The 22803-nt window shown below is 37.9% G+C and overlaps 1 protein-coding gene and 1 pseudogene across 9 annotated transcripts in view; one reads left to right on the forward strand and one right to left on the reverse strand.

The window, feature by feature from the left end:
- PUS7L (pseudouridine synthase 7 like) overlaps positions 1-22803 on the reverse strand; it is a 146726-nt gene that overhangs the window by 24420 nt on the left and 99503 nt on the right. The window contains exon 13 of one of the 9 annotated variants that reach the window (XM_067009102.1): positions 5837-7409. The exons of 7 other annotated variants lie outside the window; for them this stretch is intronic. The gene's annotated coding sequence lies outside the window, so the exon portion shown is untranslated. Of the gene's footprint in view, positions 1-5836; positions 7410-9771; positions 9832-22803 lie in introns of those variants that run through there. One more of the 9 variants, XM_067009104.1, reaches the window with a different exon arrangement.
- Positions 6018-7266, forward strand: LOC131766864 (eukaryotic initiation factor 4A-II-like; annotated as a pseudogene).

The raw sequence follows: 22803 nt of genomic DNA on the forward strand, positions 1-22803 counted from the left end.
TTACCCATAATTATGTCTCTAGCATCTGATACAGTGCCTGGCATAGAGAATGTGTTTTTAAGCTGATAGGATGTGTGGAGGGACTGATCAAGACCTAGGAGAACTAGAACTTCATTGATAAATATTACTGATGTGTGCCAGTATTTCTAGATCTCTTCCTACTCTTGGACGTACAGAATGATTATCTGTTGAACTTAATCAAAGCTGTCTAATTTGCTTCAGTCAATAAAATAGGAGTGGTGGCACTTTAAGGAAAAACACTGAATGGAACAGAACACTAATCATCTGTAAGTTTAGACTAAAATCTTTAGCTGGAGTAATTAGTGACTATTTAAATTATAGCATATTTGAATTTGAACTTGATAATTATGCTGAAACGTCAAGTGGATTTGCAGTATGTCCCTGGCTTATCATTAGACGTTATTGACACATATATAGTCCTATTTAAGACGATAAATGATTACCCTTCAAAGGGATCAATAATAGAATCATGATTCGTAAGTGTATTAATCATTCTTTCTAACTGCAGACATTCACAGTATTCCCAAACATTTTTACCGAGTACATATGCAACCCAGCTGCCTCTCTCTAGTCTTCAGGTTTCCCCAAGTGTACCAGTTAGCATTTGATCAGGGAAGTACAAATGCTATAACTGATATAGAATAAAGGATTTTTAAAAATATTTATTTATTTAGGCTGCACCAGATCTTAGTTGAGGCATGCAGGACCTTCATTGTGGCATGCGGGATCTTTTTTTTTTTTTTTTTTTTCTGGTTGCAGTATGCAGACTCTTAGCTGTGGCATGCATGCGGGATCTGTTGCCCTGATCAGGGATGGAACACGGCCCCCGATATTGGGAGCACAGTATTACCCACTGGACCACCAAGGAAGTTCCTAGAATAAGGAATTTTTGTATAGGGATTAGTCCTTATGAAATTGTGGGAGCTGATGAAGAAGTTAATGGAACACCTTTGCGCCTCTGGTAATAGGCCTGGAGTCACTATAGGTCAACGGTACCGCCAGTCTGGGTGTGAAATGGGACTGCGTGAGGGCAAAATGGTACCCAAAAGGACAAACTGGAAGTCACAGGTACATACTAGACCTCACATCTGTCTCCCACTGTCTCCAAACGTAAGATGAAGGTGACCCGAAGAAGAGGCTCATCCCCTTCTGCACAGAGCTGCACACCTGCCTGGCCCAGGACTCTAAGAAGCTGAAGGGAGACATGCAGGGAGCCGGAGGGGCTGCAGACCAGCTGTGGCCCCACACCAACACGCTGGGCCAGCAGATCAGCAACAATGCACACCAGCTTCACCAGTGCCTGGCACCCTCCACTGGCCCTTCAGAGCAGTCACTGCCGCTTCATGTGTGCCTTTCAAATCACACAAGAATTTCTCCTAGGTCAATCCTAACCTCAAAACATGCAGAAAAGGGAATTCTAGGAAATGTTATTTTAGATCAGCTGAGTTGACACGATGTAAAGTCACCGCACTAAGCAATGCTAACATGTCCTGCAAATTTGTGTCTGCCCCTCACACAGGACCCCCCATGCTCCAGAGTTTTGCAGGTCACCTCCTTTTGCCTCCCAAGTATTCTGCCAGGTTGTACTCATATCATCCCGTTCCCACTCCATGGTAGGCACAGCTAAGTCTCTGCTGAAATTATTGATACCCTGGAGTAATCGAATTATGGATCCAGCACTAAAGGTGGCCAAGGCCAACACACCTCCTTTTACTTCCACCCACCAATTGGAAACTCTAGATGTCAATGTCACCTTCAGTACCTAGATCAACCACCCACAGTACTAGACAAAGGAGAAAGAGTTTAAATTCCTAGCTCCGCATAGCTCCACACCCAGCTTCTGTTTCTGCCTCTGCCTCTGCCTTCCCCTCCTCAAAGCCCCGATGGGAACATGACAGTGGGAACACACAGTTCTTCAGGCAGAAAACCCCCTCCTGCAATCGCCAAGTGTGCTTGGGCCCCATGGCCCAGAGAAGGAAATAACAGTGGGCAATCCAGCAGGGTTCCCAAAGGCAGCTAAATTAGTCTTAAACAAAACCCTGCGTAGGATACCAAAGTGAAGTCACGTTAGTGTCATGCGATGTGTAGCCTGGTTATTTTGTTAGCTTTTCCTACAGTAAGATGAAGAAATCAGGTCTGCACTTTTCTGCTGCAGTCTAGTCTCATGACCTTGTAATGGCAGTGTCTAAGCAAAAATAGAATTCTCTCTCTCTCTCTCTCTCTCTCTCTCTCTCTGTCTCAATCTCTTTTTTCTCTCTCTGACACACACACACACACACACACACACACACACACACACACACACACACACACACATGCAAACACACACACCCCTGTCAAGAATAATCAATATTTTTAGACATTTGGCATCTTAAAAGCAGACTTGGTGGGATGGAGGAGAGATTCTGTCTTCAGTGTGGAATGGTTCTGCTAAAAATTACCAACTATTTAGTACTAAATAGAAGCTCTAACATCTCAGTGGAAGCATTTGCTTTCAAGTTCATGGTTGCTTCACTGTTTCCTCCAGGAACATTAAGTGGTATTTGTCTTACACTTGTGCAACTTAAGCTTTGTTTCTGGTGACTCCCATAACCTCCACCACCAAAGCAAAGTCTCTTCCACTGGTGACTTGCAGCTCTACCTCTAGATGGAGAAAACTGTGAGCAACTTTTAAAGGAGTCTTCCCTAGTTAAAAAAAATTGAAAAGTTCAGTCAGACATTCCATTGCCTATTCAATGCACCTCCTGACGGAGGTTATCCCTGAGCCTCGGTTTGTGAAATGGGGCTAATACCTTTCTTGAAGCGGAGTTATAAGAAAGAAATGATGCAAATTCCCTGACCGTCCAGTGGTTAGGAGTTTGTGCTTCTACTGCCGCGGCCTGGGTTCCATCCCTGGTCGGGGAACTAAGATCCCACAAGCTGCTCGACGTGGCCAAAAAAAAAAAAAAGAAATGCGATTCAATATAATATGCTCTTGACACAAACTTTGTATATATTAAGTACTCAATAAAGAAAGCTATTCAATTCACAGGCATGTATGTGAACAAACATATGTATGTATATGAATACATATCCTTATATATCATGTTACATATATCAGGAAAAAATAATTAGTGTTTCCATATTGAGCACATATGCGAAAAGGAAAGAAATTCATCTGTACAGGGAGTGGGAAATGTAGTGGAAAAGACAGAGGTATTGAGTGAGGAAAAGTTCAATGAAATAAGACAAACAGACACTCTATAAATTAACTGTAGCAAAATCCCATTTGTATTCCAATTTTGGATCTACCAACAGATATCCTTGAATAGTCTATATTATTTCAAATAAACCGAAATCAACTGCCCTTGAACTTTATTCCTACTGTAAAAAGAAATACTAAAATTTTGAGGCTAGTGAGTTCTAACAATTTTCCAAGGTTTCTCATAAGAACATATGGTTGTATGCTGTCTAATTTTTCACGTTATTTTAAGCTGCTCAATCATAGCATGTGTTTATTATGCTTAAATGTGAAAAGTTGAAACAATGTTAATTTTTTTCCTGGCCTTTCATATGGCTCAGATGTTTTTATTGTTTTCCTAAATACATTCAAGTCATATGGGGGGAATCTCTGTATTCACCATGTTTTTCACATTTAGCAAATTAATACAAATTATAAACCATTTGTTTCATGTTGCTAATGAATTCCTTCATGTGCCATGACTCACTGAATAATTACTGAGATCTTACTGGGTGCCAGGTATTGTTCTAGACTCTGGAGAAACAGAAACAAGTCTCAGTTTCTGATTCAAACAGATTTATTGAATCTGTTACTGGGGTAGACAAACATTGTTTCAATCACTGCACAATGTGATCAGAGGTAAATACACAATACTATGTGGTAAGGAAGGAAGTTACAAATATTCTATGGGGAACAGAGAGAAGTTAGAAAATAATGGTATGATAGAGGTGATATTTCAACTGGGTATGAAAAGAGAGGCACACATGGAAATAGTAGAAGAGGGTTTCAAGCAGAGAAAACGCATGAGAAGTGTCAGGGAGAGTGGAAAGATCATGAGTCCTGCTGGGTTAAGGCAAATGAGGTCCCAGGGGAGAGAACGAGGACCAGAGAGAAACCAACCCAGCAGGTACATTTGGAAGAATTTGCACTTTGTCCTGTCAGCACAGGACCCTTCAAGGATTTACTTTCAAAATACTGACTTAGTTCAAACATTCAAAAAGTGAAAATCAAAGAAAATGATATAGAACTGATATTTTCCTTGGTATTTCTTATTGGATTTTAACCTGTACACTACAATATTATACTAGGTTTCCAACCAATTTGAAACATATTAAAAAGGTCTGCTAATGAACTGTATGACAAAGGTTCAAAGTCAAGAAATTTTAACTGATCGGAGTCTGGGAGTAAGCTCAGAATAGGATACTGCTTCCACGTGAAAGTTCTCTCCATTGTTACACTGTGGAAAGACTTCGTCATTACACTGTGGAAAGTTTTCGAAGTGAAATATTCTTCTAGCTCATGTAATATTCAGGAGTCTTTTCCTTCCAGCTTACCTATCATCAGTGATTGTAAGCTATCTGTAAAGCTATATTTGTAATGATCCATTCCTGTAAAAAATGTAAATTAATATTTTTAAGAGTATAAGAACAATATTTCTTTTGGGGTGGTGAGGTGTCTGCATAGGAAAGATAGAAGAAATAACAGACTCAGGATTTCAAAGAGGCCAGGGACTGATTTATCAGAAGACATTAGAAGCAGAGTTGTATGTGCACATTTATATTGTGATACAAAGTCTTTGAATAAAAGACAAATAATTCCAAGCAATGTTTAAAACAACACCAGAAGCTAACACTCTCTAAAAAGAAGCAAGAAGCAGAATTTCTAAGAATTAAAATAAGAATGATCCTTCATTAATTTTAATTTTCTAGAAAAAGTCAAATCTATTTCAACTTATAACCACTTACATCCACTGGCTCTTATTAATTGACATAGATATGTTGTACATAGTTGTTATTAGACTATACATGCAAATTTGTATTTTTATTCACCTATTCTTCATATACTTCTATTCATACACAGTCATTTCTAATTACTATAATGTATTCTAATTAGGATCTCTACTGAACCAATTGCAGAAGGAATGTCTACCATTTCCATATAAAAAATCACCACCATTCATAATCAAGTTGGATTGCATCTCAAAGTACACTAGACCAAGAATTAAGAGACCATATTTTAGTCCCAGGTGTACTATTAATAATCCCAAGTAGCTTGCTGCAAACTACTTTTTCTCCTTCAAACTCCATTTTTCCAACTATAAAATAAAATGTTTAGAAGGAAGATCTAGGTATCTTCCAGGCCCCAGATGCAGATCCTGATACATAGTATTCATTCATTCATTTATTCACTTATTTATCCATTCAACTGATATTTGCTGGGTATCTTGTCTGTGTCAAGTGTTGGAGATACAGCACCTCACCTGGGATACACAATGGAAAAGACCATCAGGAGGCCCTACTCTCCTGGAATTTACATAGTCATGATGGGAGACAAATAATAAATCAACAAGTAAATGCAGTAATTTCACATAGCGACAAATGCCGGTAATATGATTAAGAATGTCTGATGAGGAGCAAGGATTTGGTTTGGGTACATGTGTATAGATTGATGTACAATGCATAATATACTTTGCCCCACAGTGCTTCATATTTGAGTAACGTTTAATTGCAACTTTCCTTACAATTAGATTTTTGTACCCACTGGTATTAACAGCAAAAATAGCTTATAGACATCTTATATATTGTTCTTTATACATTAGCTGCCCAATTTAGGCAAAATCCCTTTTAAAATATAATTATAATCTGGAGCATATAGACAGAATATTAACATAGAAGTAAAAAGATATTAGCTTTCCAGTCGGGCACTGAGTGGTTCATTGGATCATGTCTGGTAGCTCCGTGGATTGTTAACAGAGAACATGGAGGCTCCCAAAGGAGCCCGATGGTGTCATCGAGAGCAACTGGAATGAGATTGTTGATAACTCTGATGATATGAATTTAAAGGAGTCTCTTCTTCGAGGCATCTATGCTTATGGTTTTGAGAAGCCATCAGCTATTCAGCAGAGAGCTATTATCCCGTGTATTAAAGGGTATGATGTGATGGCTCAAGCTCCGTCAGGTACTGGCAAGACAGCCACATTTGCTATTTCCATCCTGCAACAGTTGGAGATTGAGTTCAAGGAGACCCAAGCACTAGTACTGGCCCCCACCAGAGATCTGGCTCAACAGATCCAAAAGGTAATTCTGGCACTTGGAGACTATATGGGAGCAACTTGTCATGCCTGCATTGGTGGAGCCAACGTTTGAAATGAAATGCAAAAACTTCAGGCTGAAGCACCACATACTGTTGTTGGTACACCAGGGAGAGTGTTTGATATGTTAAACAGAAGATATCTTTCTTCAAAATGGATCAAAATGTTTGTTTTGGATGAAGTAGATGAAATGCTGAGCCGAGGGTTTAAGGATCAAATCTATGAGATTTTCCAAAAATCAAATACAAGTATTCAGGAGGTGTTGCTTTCTGCCACAATGCCAACGGATGTGTTGGAAGTAACCAAAAAATTCATGAGAGATCCCATTCGAATTCTGGTGAAAAAGGAAGAATTGACCCTTGAAGAAATTAAACAGTTTTATGTTAATGTTGAAAGAGAGGAATGGAAGTTGGATACACTTTGTGACTTGTGAGAGACACTGACGATTACACAGGCTGTTATTTTTCTCAATACAGGCATAAGGTGGACTGGCTCACTGAGAAAATGCGTGCCAGGGATTTCACAGTTTCTGCTCTGCATGGTGACCTGGACCAGAAGGAAAGAGATGTTATCATGAGGCGATTCCGATCAGGGTGAAGCCGTGTTCTGATCACTACTGACTGGTTGGGGTCGATAGCAGCAGTTGATGACGAGATGGCACTCAGAAACGGCGTTGACGTAATTTAGGACGTGGAATCATAAGTGAAACAGCACACTGAATAAAGAGCGAAATTGGCAGAGGGGGTCGATTTGGGAGGAAAGGTGTGGCTATAAATTTTGCTACTGAAGAAGACAAGAGGATTCTTCGTGACATCGAGACTTTCTACAATACTACAGTGGAGGAAATGCCAATGAATGTGGCTGACCTTATTTAATTCCTGGGATGAGATCGTTTTGAATGCAGTGCTCGCTGTTGCTGATAGGCGATCACAACGTGCATTGTGCTTCTTTCTTTGGGAATATTTGAATCTTGTCTCGATGCTCATAATGGATCAGAAACACAGATTTTGATAGCAAAGCGACATTAGTCGTGAGCTCTTGTGAGGAGTCATTGGCTTTATCCTCTTTAGAGTTAGACTGTTGGGGTGGGTATAAAAGATGGGGTCTGTAAAATCATTCTTAGAAATTTATGTCCTACTTCTGTAGAAATGGTTGTATTAGATGTTCTCTATCATTTAATAATGTACTTGTGGACTAAAAGATATAAGTGTTGTATAAAATCAGCCAATTATGTTAAACTAGCATATCTGCCTTTATTGTGTTCATCATTAGCCTGAATAGAAAGGCCTTTAAAATTGATTTTTTTAGAAAGCATTTGGATGCATTTTGTTTGGTATTATATTTATTCAATAAAGTAGTTAATTAGTGCTAAGTGTGAACTGGACCCTGTTGCTAAGCCCCAGCAAGCAGTCATCCTAGATAGGGTTAAACGTTTACCCCAGTAAAATTGCCATATTGCACATGTCTTAATGAAGTTTGAATGTTAAATAAATTGTATATTCACTTAAAAAAAAGATATTAAAGTGAAAAAGGATATGAAAAGAGGGTCATTCAGTTGTTCATCGATGGGGCACCATGATAGGTGGTTAATACTTGCCATGTAGAGAAAGGAAGCATAAAAATAGAAGCAAGAAGACCAGGCTTACTGATATGATTTTGCATGGATTATGCACACTTATGTTTCAATTTTTTCTTTTATTAAATGATGAAAATATTTGTCCCTCTCTATTTTCCATTGAAGACATAAGGATAAATTTATAATTTCCCTAAATTTGAGATGCTATTTGCTACCATGTGCTTACTGAGTTTACAAAAGGCATATTCATCACTAAAGCAATCTGCATGTGCAATAACAGTCAAGTACAGCTTTGTTAGGATGGGTTTTGAAAGTCTGTATTAAGTCACTATACAGTGATTGCCATTTTAAAAATAAAAATCAAGTCTATGTTTTAGATCATACAGAAATCCCTAAAGTGGCTTTCCTCTTAGCTGATTTGGTGAACAAGTTCTGTATCTTACAAACATCTCACCTATAAACGACTTCAAATAGTACTGTGCAAAATGGAACAGAAATGCAAAATAATGGACAAATAGCTCAAACTGTGGTGATGAAAGATGTCTATTTCATTGATATACTTGTTCACATAGGAGATTTGGAAAATAATGTTAAATATGCCTCATTCTACCAGATTGCCACAGAGGAGTGGATGAAGATCTTTCCTTTACACGGACAACATATCAAATGTAAAAAACTTTTTTTTAATACGCCAAATTGTACCTCCCCTAAAACAAAGATTGGTTGGACCCAGAACACTAATCACACCAGCTTCTAAGCAGAACAGCTGCTGCCACATCAAGATGCTCTGGGCAGTGTAATAAAAATGAGTGGAATAAGCTGGCCTTTGCCAACGAACCTGTAACAATGTAACTGCAAAAAAAAATAAAATAAAAAATCCACCCAGTTTCCAAAAGTGACAAAATACTCTGAGAAAGTACCTGAAAGTCAGAGTTAAAGATACTACCACTACTTATTTAGAGGTAAAATTTCTCTTCCACAGTATGGAAATAAAGTATACACAATTAAACCATTTTAGATAAGATTTAATTACTTATATAGAAACTTTTAATCTCAAGATAATGAACATTTTTCAATCTGTTTAAAAAAAACAGTAAATAATGACCCACGGTACACTGAGGAAACTACTAAACAATCTTTAAAACAATTATTTGGTAATGATAAATGGTCTGGAAATAAAAGAACTTTTCTTTTAAGATAAAAGCTTCTAGTGATACTAGGTATCTTAAGATATAACAGGAAAACTTATTCCAACTTTAAAAAATGTATATATGATACGCAGAAGTGTCACACTGGCTATGTCATTAGAAACACAGAGCATTTTTCCACATGGCCCCATGACAGGCATAGCACAATTGTGTCCTGACCCCCAAGCTTTAAAACAGGACATTAGTGAGCAAGTGCTTCTCTTTCTTATCTTTCAGTCCTTTGCTCTTTGCTCAAGGTACACAGGCACAGCTGTCACAGCACAGACAAAGTTGTGGACAGGGGAAATGGTCTGGATAACATCAAACTGGCTATGCTACGACCAAAGATTGGGAAGAGCTGTCCAGTCACAGACATTTTGTGACGTGACTATGATCTTTCCCCGCCTTGGATCCAGAATCAATTTGCATCTTGTTTTTTAGATTAACTATGGAACATGAATTTACTCAGTGGAACTCTTTACTTCTGCTTCCAACTTGAGAGAACGCACTTTGCTCTAGTGGTCCTGGGATCCTCCAAACTGATGTGAATGGCTACAGTTCTGTGCATGGCAGTGATCTCAGTATGTGGCAGTAAGGGGCTACAAGTGTATTCTTCCCCGATTGTGGATGTAAAATAAATACAGAAAATGTCTTTTTAATCTTAAGACAATATCCTGTTTCACTGGCACACCTCCATGGCAATAGCAGAGACCAGCCTTCCAACACTGCATTAAATCTACGGAGCAAACATAACACATAAAAATTTTTGAAAAATAAAATGTGTTTTAACTCTCAAGGTATAACCAAATAATACTTGACGGTTGACACAGTGCACCTTTACTCACTCCTATTTCTTTTAATTTACTTTCACTGTCTTTTCCCTGTTCTCCATTATCTTCTTTTAAAGTATTCAAACTGCCCACATGGATTTTATAGTAGCTCAGTTTATATCAGTCATTAATGCTTCCTTAAAAACAGCGTAACTCATAGGAATCCTCATTACTTTTAACTTCACTGCTGTTGGTCAATCAACATCTTATAAATGCTACATGTCCTTGAAATATTTTTGTTAAGTTTTTGAAGATACAGAAGCACCAATGAAGAATGAAAGAAAGAAGAATAAACCCATGTGCTTGGGCAAAGAGTGTCAGGTATGTCGAGGTCCATAAGCAGCTTACCTGATTGCTGTTTTGACACCTACTGCAGAGACGTTGTGAAAGCTGACAAGATAACAGCCCACACATGTATGTCACCAAGCTGGGGTGGGAGGCAAATCAGATGCACTCTCGCTAGCCCTTAGAGCTTTGATTTTGTTGTTTGTGATGATTACAGGAATGGAGTCATTTGGTACTTATTGAAATATATATTAGTTTTAAAAGGATCAAAGTATGGGGGAGCAAACAGTGTGAATATACAATATAGTTACTATTTTGTGATTCAACAGATAAAAATTTGTCACCATAGAAATCAAATGTGCATTCTTCTCTGAGGATCCTATTAATGTAGGTATTCTCAAGATTTCAGCCTTCAATCCTCATTAATTCTTGACCTCACACTCTCCATAGGGAGTAGCTTCTGTTTTCATGGCTTCAGTTGCGTCACTAAACTGAATCTTCTCTTCCACCCAGTCCTCTCGCTTGGGCTCCAGACCCATATATGCAACTACTTGCCAAATCTCCCACATCTCTCCTACTTTTCATCTCTAAATCTGAATGAGTCCTTCCCTGTGTGCTTCTTTATTCAGTGTACTCTGTCCAGTGAATGTCACCACCATTCATCCAGTTATCAAGAGCAAAACTGAAGACCCTGACCCCCTCCTCCTCCTATACCACACCCCCGATACCATCAATTCTGGTATTTTTCCTATTTCTTTAATATTGTATCTATACGAGATGATGGATGTTCACTAAACCTATTGTGGTAATCCTTTCATAATGTAAGACAAATCACTCTGTTATACATCTTAAACTTATACAGTGCCGTATAAGTCAATTATATCTCAATAAAATATACATGTATATAAAAATATAGAAAAAACAAAATCAGCATAACCTATTATTCTATTCTTATACAGTGATTCCAGAATCTATCACTCTGTTCACCATGGGTGACAATGTAGTATCTATACACACATAAGGGTAAAGTTTTAAAGGCACTAAATTGGAAAAATTTGATTTGTTACAATTACAAATAAATAAATAAACAAATACATAAATAAAAGGAATCTATGCCTGCCATTCCACCTATGCTAAAGTGGTGGAAGAATGAGGAATCCTAAGCCCATTTACGACCTCTCTATGGCTATAATTATCTTAGAAAAACGCTTATTCCAATCCCTTTATTCTTATGGACTCAAGAGAGTCACCTTTAATAATCTAATGAAAATGTGTTTCATTTCTGAGCTCCTTTATTAGTTTGGACAAATCTCATCTGGCTCTATCTGCCCATAGAACTTGTCATCTTGGCTATACCCAGGTTAGGAAAAACTCAAGCCTGTAACAATTAATGGTATTTAGACTTTCTTCCTTTTTTCCCATCAGTTTTTTCATTCTTCTTATCCTTCTTTCCTTCCTTCTTTCCTTCCTTCCTTCCTCCCAATTACTTCTGAACCATTAATACAGTATCTCTTTGTTTAGAACAATTGCACAATCTAAACACTTACGAAGTATAATATCAGAAATTCCCTTGTACATTCTTCGAGCTTGGTGACCAGTGTCCTAAGAAGCGGTGACTGTAATTTTCCTTGTATCTGATGAGATGAGTTGGGATTAATGAATGTCAAAGGGTAAGGGTCAAGGGATAGAACACCCATTTTGCCAAAATCACTGTAGGAGTTTTCAATAGGGCAAATCTTTGTGTTGGAACCAACGTCCATTCATAAGAAACAGTAGACATTCTTTTTTTCATGATCTAATGGTGGAAATTCCCTGCATACTGGCCAGCAGTGAAGAAATGTTGCTTCAAGCAGAATTACTGATGCCTTTCCATTATACCATGTTAGGACTGCCAATGTAAAAACTTAGCTCAAAAACCCCACCCCCAAAAAAGGAGAGATCATGTGTCTTGAGAGCAAGTAAGGAAAGACAGAAAGAGCATTAACTACAAGTTGGGGAATCAGAGAGATAGTCCTGGGCTCTGCAACCCTCTAGCAATACTAGATGAGTACCTTCATGTCTTGAACCCTCATTTCTTTAACTGTGAAATGAGAACATTGGATTAAATGATCTTTAAAGCCCCTTCCACCTCTCACATCCTTTGTTCCATAGTTCATCATGAAAATGATTTCAAAGAAAAAAACAGTGGGATTTAAATAAAATAAATACATAGAAAAATGAGGAATATGAAGGAGGGTAGAGTGAAGAGTAGGATGAAATAGTTCCAAACTGCTTGATGGAATAAATACAGCTTTTTAAAAAAATGAATAAATGAGATCAATTTAACTGACAAATTCCTGCCATGCTTGTGGTCGATGAGTGTTCTAAGACAAACAGTATTTTCCCACTGGCAGGTCAGAACCTCCTCTGGTAATTCAGCTGAATTTCAGCACTGAACTTGGAACTCCACAGAACATAAGGGTGTGTTTTGGGGAGATAATGCGGATTCTTAGGAGGACTCACTGGAGATTCAAATGTTCTCTGTTCTGTTTCACAGAAGTGCTTGGTGGCAAATCCACAAGCACTGACCGTATTACTTGCTTTTTCTCATACTTTCTACCTAACTGAGGAGAGCCAAAAAAATAAAAAGTATCAGTGAGAGAGTTCTGTTACTAACTCCAAACTAGATGCTTACGGTTTGATACAAAAATTTAGTTTTTAATTTTATAATCTCATTCTTGAGTCTCCGAAGAATGAGAATTGAATGGAAAGGGTGTTCCTCCTCCCGTTTTTTCTTTCAGTGTAATCATTTTAGGAAAATTATTTTGCAATGCCGATTTTAAAACTTTCCCACTTAACTGCTCTTTCATTTCTGAGGCGCCTAAGCAACTCCCAAAGTTCAAAGATCACAGTTCTTTACAAGGCAGCTCAGTATAACGATTGTGTTCACACAGAGTGAACTGCAGTATTTCACGCTATTTCACAGTGGTAACTGTTGGCAAGGCAAAACTATTGGTAATCCTTTCCACAGGTGCAAAATCGCCTCTGTGTATGACATCACTAGATCTAACAGCAATCAAAATGCACGCTACCTTAACAAATCTATGTTTAAATGAATTGAGACTCAAAACGTCAAGATGACTGAAGTTCCACATGCTAACATCAAACGATCTTATTTATAGAAGGTGGGTATTAAACTTGTTTGCAACCTTGCATGAAATATGCATTAATATTAACTAATTTCATCTGACAGTGATTTATTTGGCTAGGATGCACAGTACTATGTACGTGCCAGGAAGACTGTTGTTTAATAAGCAGAAGAAAAATGGAGCTCATAAATGTTTGTGGAGGACTGGAATGTTCTACATTAAGACAAATTTCAGTGATGTATTATTTAACAATTATAACAACACTTTGGAATTTGAAGTGTCTGATGTACTGTATAATATAAAACTGTATACAAATACCCTCTGTTTTGAGACAAATTCAGTAGCTTCAGCCTCTCCACTGCCACCCAGAGGAGTTAAAAATCAACAACCAAGGAACATTTCTCCCGAGTCAGCATTAGGAGGAAATTATTCTGCTATAGGGTTTCTTCAGGAGTTTGTATTTGGAGACCATCAGCCAAAGGGTAGCAAAAAAAAATTTTAGGGGAAACTTTCAAGTGACTGAGAGATTGTCAACTGGAATTTGAACTTAACGAACGTGCTGGGTATAGGGTTTAAAGTCGCAGCCTAACACAGCTTTTCTTGGTGTAGGGTAGGAAATAGAGCTTCTCTAAGCATGACCCATTACTTAAATGCATGAAAGCACTGACTGGAACAGCTGAGTTTTTTCAAAGCTTTTACCCTTCAGTTAGTCTGGATAAAGTAACTTGTTTTAAAGTTAATTGTAGGTTGCTTTTAAATACAGTGTGAGGGGTCTCCAATTTATGATTCTCCTTTTCGTTTATTGCAAAGATAAAAGTGGAGTGTGTGTGTGTGTGTGTGTGTGTGTGTGTGTGTGTGTGTGGTATTTCAGTTGAAAGGCTTTTATACATTTATGTCCTGAGAGTACACTGATGGTCTTCTTAGCAAAGATATATTTTTGTTTTATTGATATGCTTCTGGATAATTCTCCATTCTTTCTTCATTTTAATGTGTGCTTTATGCATTTTTGGTCTTTTCAACACTCTTCAGTAGAGCTTGAACAGAAAAGGTGGGATAATCTGCCCCAACTTTTTTTAGTCTAATAAAAGTTGTTTTCATAAAAAGGCATTAAACGCCCATAACTGTCACTGCACAAGGCCAATGGAAGACAGAGATACAAATGTTATGGTTCTTATCTCCCATGAGGCTTACTATTTAATGTACATAATAAACATTAAATATGTATATTTATATTAGGGAGGAATACACACACTTGTATTTTTTTAGGGGAGTAAAGTCAAATTAATGTTTTAGAGTCAAGTTCTATTTTGTTTTTTTAAGGGAGAAACAAGGTTTGCTTTTGCTTGGTATAGAACTATAGGGAATGTCCATCCGTATTGTTTTATTTTTTAACTGTATTAAGGTATAAGTGAGGTAAATCTTCATATATTTAAAGTTTATAATTTAATCAGTTTTGACATAAGTATACACCTGTGAACACTCACTACAATCAAGAAAAACATTTCCATCACCTCCAAAAGTTTCCATATGCCCCTTGGTAATCCATCCCTCCCTTCATATGGTCCCTAGGCAATCATTGATCTTTCTATCCCTAAAAATTAGTTTGCATTTTCTAGGATATTATATAAATGAAATCATAGACCATGTACTTTATTTTACCCAGGTGTTTTCAAACAGTAGAATGATTTTGTGACTCACCAGTGTGGTTATGTGTATTGATAATATCTTCCTTTTTATTACTGAGTAGTATCCATTGTCTGGCTATACAGAAAACTGTGGAACCATTCTTTTGATAGGCATTTGGATTGGTTCCAGTTTGGGTCAGTTTTTAAAATCTTAGACATTTTTATGTGTGGGTTCTCATTGTGGGGTTTTGTTTGTTTGTTTTTGCAGTACGGGGGCCTCTCCTTGTTGTGGCCTCTCCCGTTGTGGAACACAGGCTCCGGACGCGCAGGCTCAGCGGCCACGGCTCACGGGCCCAGCCGTTCCGCGGCATGTGGGATCTTCCCGGACCGGGGCACGAACCCGTGTCCCCTGCATCTGCATCGGCAGGCGGACTCTCAACCACTGCGCCACCAGGGAAGCCCTATCTTATGTTTTGATTTGGGGTTTTTCTGGGTACTACTCAGAATGGATTGTTAAAATTTTGTTTTTCAATTGTTTGCTTCAATATGTAAGAATACAATTGACTTTTGCATATGAACTTTGTATCTTATGACATTGCTAAATTCATTTGTAAATTCTAGGAAATATTTTGTTGATCTCCTTAAGTTTTCTGCATAAATAATGGTAGCATTTGCAAATAGGGACAGATTTACTTTTTTGTTTTCAGCTTTTTAAGTCTTTTGTTTCTTTATTCTGTCTTTTTTCAATGGCTAGGACCCTACTCTAAAGATGAATAGAAGTGGTAAAATCAGGCAATGTCGGTTTGCTGCCAATCCCAGGGGGAAACAGTTCAGTTTTTCACCATTAAATGTCATGTTAAGCTGTAGGCTTTTCTGTTGATACTCTTTATTCATTTGATACAGCTCCTTACCATTCCTAGTTCTGAGACTATCATGAATGTATGTTGAATATTGTCAAAGCCTCCTTTGGCACTAATTAAGAGTCGTATGGATTTTCTCCTTTACTCTGTTAATATGGTGAATTTTGTTTATTGATTTTTTTTTAACATTAACTAGCCTTTCATTCATGGGAAAAGTTCTATTTGATCATAATGTCTTATCCTTTTTATCAATTGTTAGACTAATTTACTAATATCTTAAGAATTTTTGTGTGTCTCTTCATGAAACACTGTCACCATAATTTTACCTTTTCTAGAGTGTCATATAGTTGGAATTGTGTAGTATGTAACGTTTTTAGATTGGCTTCTTTCACTTACTAATATGAATTTGTTTCCCCCATGTTTTTTGATGGCTTGAAAGGTTATTTCTTTTTAGTATTAAATAATATTCCATAGTCTGGATGTACCACAGTTTACCCATTCACCTACTGAAGGACATCTCAATAGCTTCCAAGTTTTAGCAATTATGAATAAAGCTCCTATAAACATCTGTGTGCAGAATCGTGTAGATGTAAGTTTCAACTCCTAGGGTAAATACCAAAGAGCACAGTTGCTGGATTATACGGTAAAAGTATATTTACTTTTCTATGAAACTGCCAAACTGTCTTCTAAAGTGGCTGCACCATTTTGCATTCCCACCAGCAATGGATGAGAATTTCTGATGCTCCACGTCCTTGTCAGTATTTGGTGGTGTCAGTGTTTTGGATTTTGGTCATTCTAATAGGTATGTAATGGGATCTCATTCTTGTTTTAATTTGCAATTCCCAAATGATATATGATGTTGAAGATCCTTTCATATGCTTATTTGCCATCTGTATACCTTCACTGGTAATTGTCTATTCAGGTCCTTTGCCCATTTTTAACAGGGTTGTTTGTTTTCTTACTGTTGAGTTTTAAGAACTCTGTATATTTTCTTTCTTATTGAAGTATAGTTGATTTACAATATTATATTAATTTCAGATGTACAGCAGAGTGATTCAGTATTTTTCCAGATTATACTCCATTAAAAGTTATTACAAGATAATGGCTATAATTCCCTGTGCTATACAATATATCCCTTTTGCTTATCTATTTTATACATAGTGGTTTATATTTTCTAATCCCATACCCCTAATGTGCCCCACCCGTCTTCCCTCTCTCCAGTGGTAACCACTAGTTTTTTTTCTATACCTGTGAATCTGCTTCTGTTTTGCATATACTTCATTTGTGTTATTTTTCAGATTTCACAAATAAATGATATCATAAGTATTTGTCTTTCTCTGTCTAACTTATTTCACTAAATATATTATCTAGTTCCATCTACACTGCTGCAAGTGATGGAATTGCATTCTTTTTTTAGCCGAATAATATTCCATTATGTATATATATATATACCACATCTTCTTTATCCATTCATTTGTTGGTGGGTACTTGGGTTGCTTCCACATCTTGGCTATTGTAAACAGTGCTGCTATGAACATTGGGGTGCATGATCTTTCTGAATTAGTGTTTTCATTTTTTTCAGATATATACCCAGGAATAGAATTGCTGAATCATATAGTAGTTCAATTTTTAGTTTTATGAGGAACCTCCATACTGTTTACCGTAGAAGCTGCACCAATTACATTCTCTCCAACAGTGTACAATGGATCCCTTTTTTCCACAACCTCTCCAACAGTTATTTGTAGACTTTTTGTTGTTAGCCATTCTGACAGGTGTGAGGTGATATCTCATTGTTTTGATTTGCATTTCTCTAACAATTAGTGATGTTTAGCACCTTTTCATGTGCCTGTTAGCTATCTGTATGTCTTCTTTAGAAAAATGTCTATTCAAGTCTTCTGCCCATTTTTTGATTGGGTTGTTTGTATTTTCTTGTTGAGTTGTGTGAGCTTTTTATATATTTTGGATATTAACCTCTTGTCTGTAATATCATTTACAAATATTTTCTCCCATCCCATAGGTTGTCTTTTCATTTTGTCAATGGTTTCCTTTGCTGTGCAAAAGCTTTTAAGTTTAATTAGGTCCCATTCATTTATTTTTGCTTTTATTTCTTTTGCCTTTGGAGACATATCAAAAAATACAATTTATGTCAGAGTATTCTTCCTATGTTCTCTTCTAGGATTTTTATGGTTTCAGGTCTTACACTTAGGACTTTAGCTCATTTTGAGTTTATTTTTGTGTATGGTGTGAGGAAATGTTCTAATCTTATTGTTTTACATGTAGCTGTCCAGTTTTCCCAGCACCACTTGTTGAAGAGACTGTCTTTTCTCCATTGTATATTCTTGCCTCCTTTGTCATATATTAATTGACCACAGATGCATAGGTTTATTTCTGAGCTCTCTATTCTGTTTCATTGATCGATGTATCTGTTTTTGTTCCAGTACCAGGCTGTTTTGATTACTGTAGCTTTGTAGTATGGTCTGAAGTCAGGGAGCATGATACATCCAACTTTGGGTTTTTTTCTCAAGATTGCTTTGGCAATTCTAGGTCTTTTGTAGTTCCATATAAATTTTAAGATTATTTGTTATAGTTCTGTGAAAAATGTCATGAGTATTTTGATAGAGATTGCGTTAAATCTGTAGATTGCCTTGGGCAGTTTGGCCATTTTAACAATAGTAATTCTTCGAATCCAAGAGCAAGGGATATCTTTCCATTTCTTTGTATCACCTTCAATTTCTTTCATCACTGTTTGATAGTTTTCAGAGCCTAGGTCTTTCACCTCATTGGTTAAGTTTATTCCTAGGTATTTTATTCCTTTTGATGCTATTTTAAATGGAATTTTTTTTTACTTTATCTTTCTGGTAGTTTATTATTAGTGTATGGAAAAGTAACATATTTCTGTATACTAATGTTGTATCCTGCAACTTTTCTGAATTCATTTATTAGTTCTAATAGTTTTTGGGTGGAGACTTCAGGGTTTTCTATATAAAGTATCATGTCACCTCAAATGGTGACAGTTTTACTCCTTCAATTACAATTTGGATGCATTTTATTTCTGTCTTATCTGATTGCTGTGGCTAAGACTTCCAATAACATGTTAAATAGAATTGGCGAGAGTGGGCATCCTTGTCTTGTTCCTGAATTAGAGGAAAGGTTTTTCAGCTTTTCACTGTTCAGTATGATGCTAGTAGTGGGTTTGTCATAAATGGCCTTTATTATGTTGAAATATGTTCCCTCTATACCCACTCTGATGAGAGTTTTTAATCATGAATCAATGTTGTATTTTGCAAATGCTTTTTCTGCATCTATTGAGATGATCATGTAATTTTTATCTTTCCTTTTGTTAATGTGGTATATCACATTGATTCATTTGTGAATGTTGAACCATCCTTGTGTCCCTGGAATAAATCCAACTTGATCATGGTGTGTGATCCTTTTTATACATTGTCAGATTCGGTTTGCTAATATTTTGTTGAGGATTTTTGCATCTACATTCATCAATTATATTGGCCTGTAATTTTGGTTTTTTGTAGTGTCTTTGTCTGGTTTTGATGTCAGGGTAATAGTGGCCTTGTAGAATGAATTTGGGAGTGTTCCGTCCTCTTCAATTTTTGGAATAGTTTGAGAAGGATAGGTATTAGTTCTTCTTTATATGTTTGGTAGAATTTCCCTGTGGAGCTGCTGTTAACATTCTCTGCCTCTATGACTGTAGATGAAACAGTTACCTATTACAGTCTTGAAGGGGTGCTCTTATATGCGATTGTCCCAATACAGACGTTTGGTGGGAAGGCTGGATTTGACATGGACACCAGTTATGTTTCCCTCAGTCTGTGCTGGCAGTTATCACCTTGGTAAAGGGTGTGGCTGGGGTTGGGAGGACCAGTGCTGATGGTGGGTGTAAGGCAGAACTTCCTCTCTGCTTAGTGGCCATCACCGACCATCAAGTGTGGAGTCCGATCCCAAGTTGCTGGAGCAGAAGCCTTGAGTGTCAGGCTCAAACTAGTTTTGTTCCCTTTCATTGTATATTTCCCCTATCCCCACACCAGGACATTTGTCCCAGAGAGGAATGTTGAAGCAAGTGGGGTCCCTGCACAGACAGAGGTCCAATGCACTGCTTGTGTAGGCATCTGTAGCTCCATTCAGACACAGCCTTGGGTGCAAGCCCCTTTTGTATCTCACAGCCAGTCACTGCCCCCTGCCTCCACCACCCCCACCCTGCTGTGGAACTGCTTCACAGGGGTGGCAGGGACCCTCATGGACTCTCAGCGTGTGTCAGGAGGTTAGCTGTGGTACAGTGGTCACTGTCAGAGATCTTGGCAGCTTCTGAGGTGCTGCTTAAGTGCCAAAAATGGCTGCTGCCCCACCCCCAGCTCCACCCCAGGATCAGGTCACCTCTGCATCCCACAGTTGAGTCTTTTTCCTGGCTTCAGCTGACCCAGATCTAGTACCACACTGTGGCATGGAGAGAGCAGGACTGGAGCATTTGCTCAGCTTGGGCTAAGGTGTGTAGTGTGGCAGTCACAGGAAACCCAGCAGCTGCTATGGCAGACCTCTCTCCTTATGAGCAGAGTCCAGGTCTTTCCAGCCTTTCTATCCGACCCAGCAGTCCCTCAAACAGCCAAGGGGACTTGTCCATCTACATTGGACCCCAGGATTGGGATGCCCAATCTGTGGCTTAACCTGCTCACTGCCCAGAAGGGGTGTCTGCTCATGTAATCTCCCTGTTCCTACCAGGGGCACAGGTCCCTACCTGACCGCTTTTCTTCCCTTCCTACCCAATTACGTGTATATCTTTCTTACAGCCTTGGTTGTATAAGGGTTCTTCTGCCAGTTTCTGGTTGGTTTTCAGTAAGGATTATTCCACTCGTTGATGCATTTGTGATATGTTCGTTTGAGGAGGTGAGCTCCACATCTTTTTACTCTACCATCTTATCTCCAGCTTTACATATTTTGAATAATAGTACTTTCTTTACCAGATGTGTCTTTTGCAAATATTTTCTCCCAGTGTCTGGCTTTTCTTCTAATTATCTTGATATTGTCTTCTGAAGAGCAGAAGAATTTATTTTCAATGAGTCCAATTTATCGATTTTCTTTCATGAATCATGTCTCGTGTTGTATCTTTTTTTTTTTTTTTTTTTTTTTTGCGCGGTATGCGGGCCTCTCACTGTTGTGGCCTCTCCCGTTGCGGAGCACAGGCTCCGGACGCGCAGGCCCAGCGGCCATGGCTCACGGGCTCAGTTGCTCCGCGGCATGTGGGATCTTCCCGGACCAGGGCACGAACCCGTGTCTCCTGCATCGGCAGGCAGATTCTCAACCACTGCGCCACCAGGGAAGCCCTCGTGTTGTATCTTAAAAGGCATCATCATACCCAAGATCATCTAGATTTTCTCCTATGTTACCTTCTAGAAGTTTTATAGTTTTGCATTTTACATTTAAGTCTATGATCCCTTTTGAGTTAATTTTTATGAAGGGTGTAAGGTTTGTAGCTAGGTTGACTTTTTGCATGTGGATGCTCAGTTGTTCCAGCATAATTTGTTGAAAGACTATTTTTGTTCAGTTTCTTTTTGCCTTTGCTCCTTTGTCAGGTATCAGTTGCCTATGTTTAAGGAAGTCTATTTCTATGCTCTCTCTTCTGTTCCACTGATCTATTTGTTTGTCCTCTTGCCAATACAACACTGTCTTGATTATTGCAGCTTTACTGTTAAGTTTTGAAGTTTCCTAGTGGCAGACCTCCAACTTTGTACTTCTCCTTCAGTATTGAGTTGGCTATTCTGGTCTTTTGCGTCTCCATACAAACTTTAGAATCAGTCTGTTTATATCCACAAAATAACTTACTTGGATTTTGATTGGGATTCTGTTGAATCTCTAGATCAAGTTGGTAAGAACTGACATCTTGACAATATTATGTCTTACTATCCATGACCATGAAATATCTCTCCATTTATTTAGTTCTTCTTTGATATATTTAATAAGAGTTTTGCAGTTTTCCTCATATAGACCTTGTACATATTTTGTTAGATTTATACCTAAATATATCGTTTAGGGGAAAGGTAATGTAAATGGTAATGTGTTTTTAATCCCAACTTCCATTTGTTCATTGTCAGTATGTAGAAAACTGAATGACTTTTGTACATTAATCTTTTATCCTACAACTTCTGCTATAATCACTTATTAGTTCCATCAATTGTTTTGCTTTGTTGTTTTTATCAATTTTTTTGGATTTTCTACATAAACAATCATGTCATCTACAAAGACTGTTTTATTTCTTCCTTGCCATTCTGTATGGTTTTTATTTCAGTATGATATAGAAATGCAGTGATGATAGAGAACATCCTTGCTTTCTTCCTGAATTTAGCAGGATAGCTTCACATTTCTCCCTATTAAGTATGATGTTAGCTGCAGGGTTTTTTTGTAGATATTCTTTTTAAGGTAGAAGTTTCCCTCTCTTCCTATTTTGTCGAAAGTTTTTATCATGAATGGTTGTCGGATTTTACCAAATGCTTTTTCTGCATCTATTCCATATAATCATGTGATTTTTCTTTTCCAGTCTGTTACATGATGGATTACATTAATTTATTTTCAAATATTAAAACTAGACTTGCGGGCTTCCCTGGTGGCGCAGTGGTTGAGAGTCCGCCTGCCAATGCAGGGGACACAGGTTCATGCCCCGGTCCGGGAAGATCCCACGTGCCGCGGAGCGGCTGGGCCTGTGAGCCATGGCCGCTGAGCCTGCACGTCTAGAGCCTGTGCTCCGCAACGGGAGAGGCCACAACAGTGAGAGGCCTGCGTACAGAGAAAAAAAAAAAAACTAGACTTGCATAACTGAGATAAATCCTCCTTGGCTGTCATGCATAATCTTTTTTTATATTTTGTTAGATTCAATTTGCTAATGTTCTTGAGGGTTTTGAACTACTATTGTGTTACTGTCAATTTCTACCCTTATGTCTGTTAATATTTGCTTTATGTATTTAGGTGTCCTTATG

The sequence above is a fragment of the Kogia breviceps genome, chromosome 12, assembly GCF_026419965.1.
Source record: "Kogia breviceps isolate mKogBre1 chromosome 12, mKogBre1 haplotype 1, whole genome shotgun sequence".
Lineage (NCBI taxonomy): Eukaryota > Metazoa > Chordata > Mammalia > Artiodactyla > Physeteridae > Kogia > Kogia breviceps.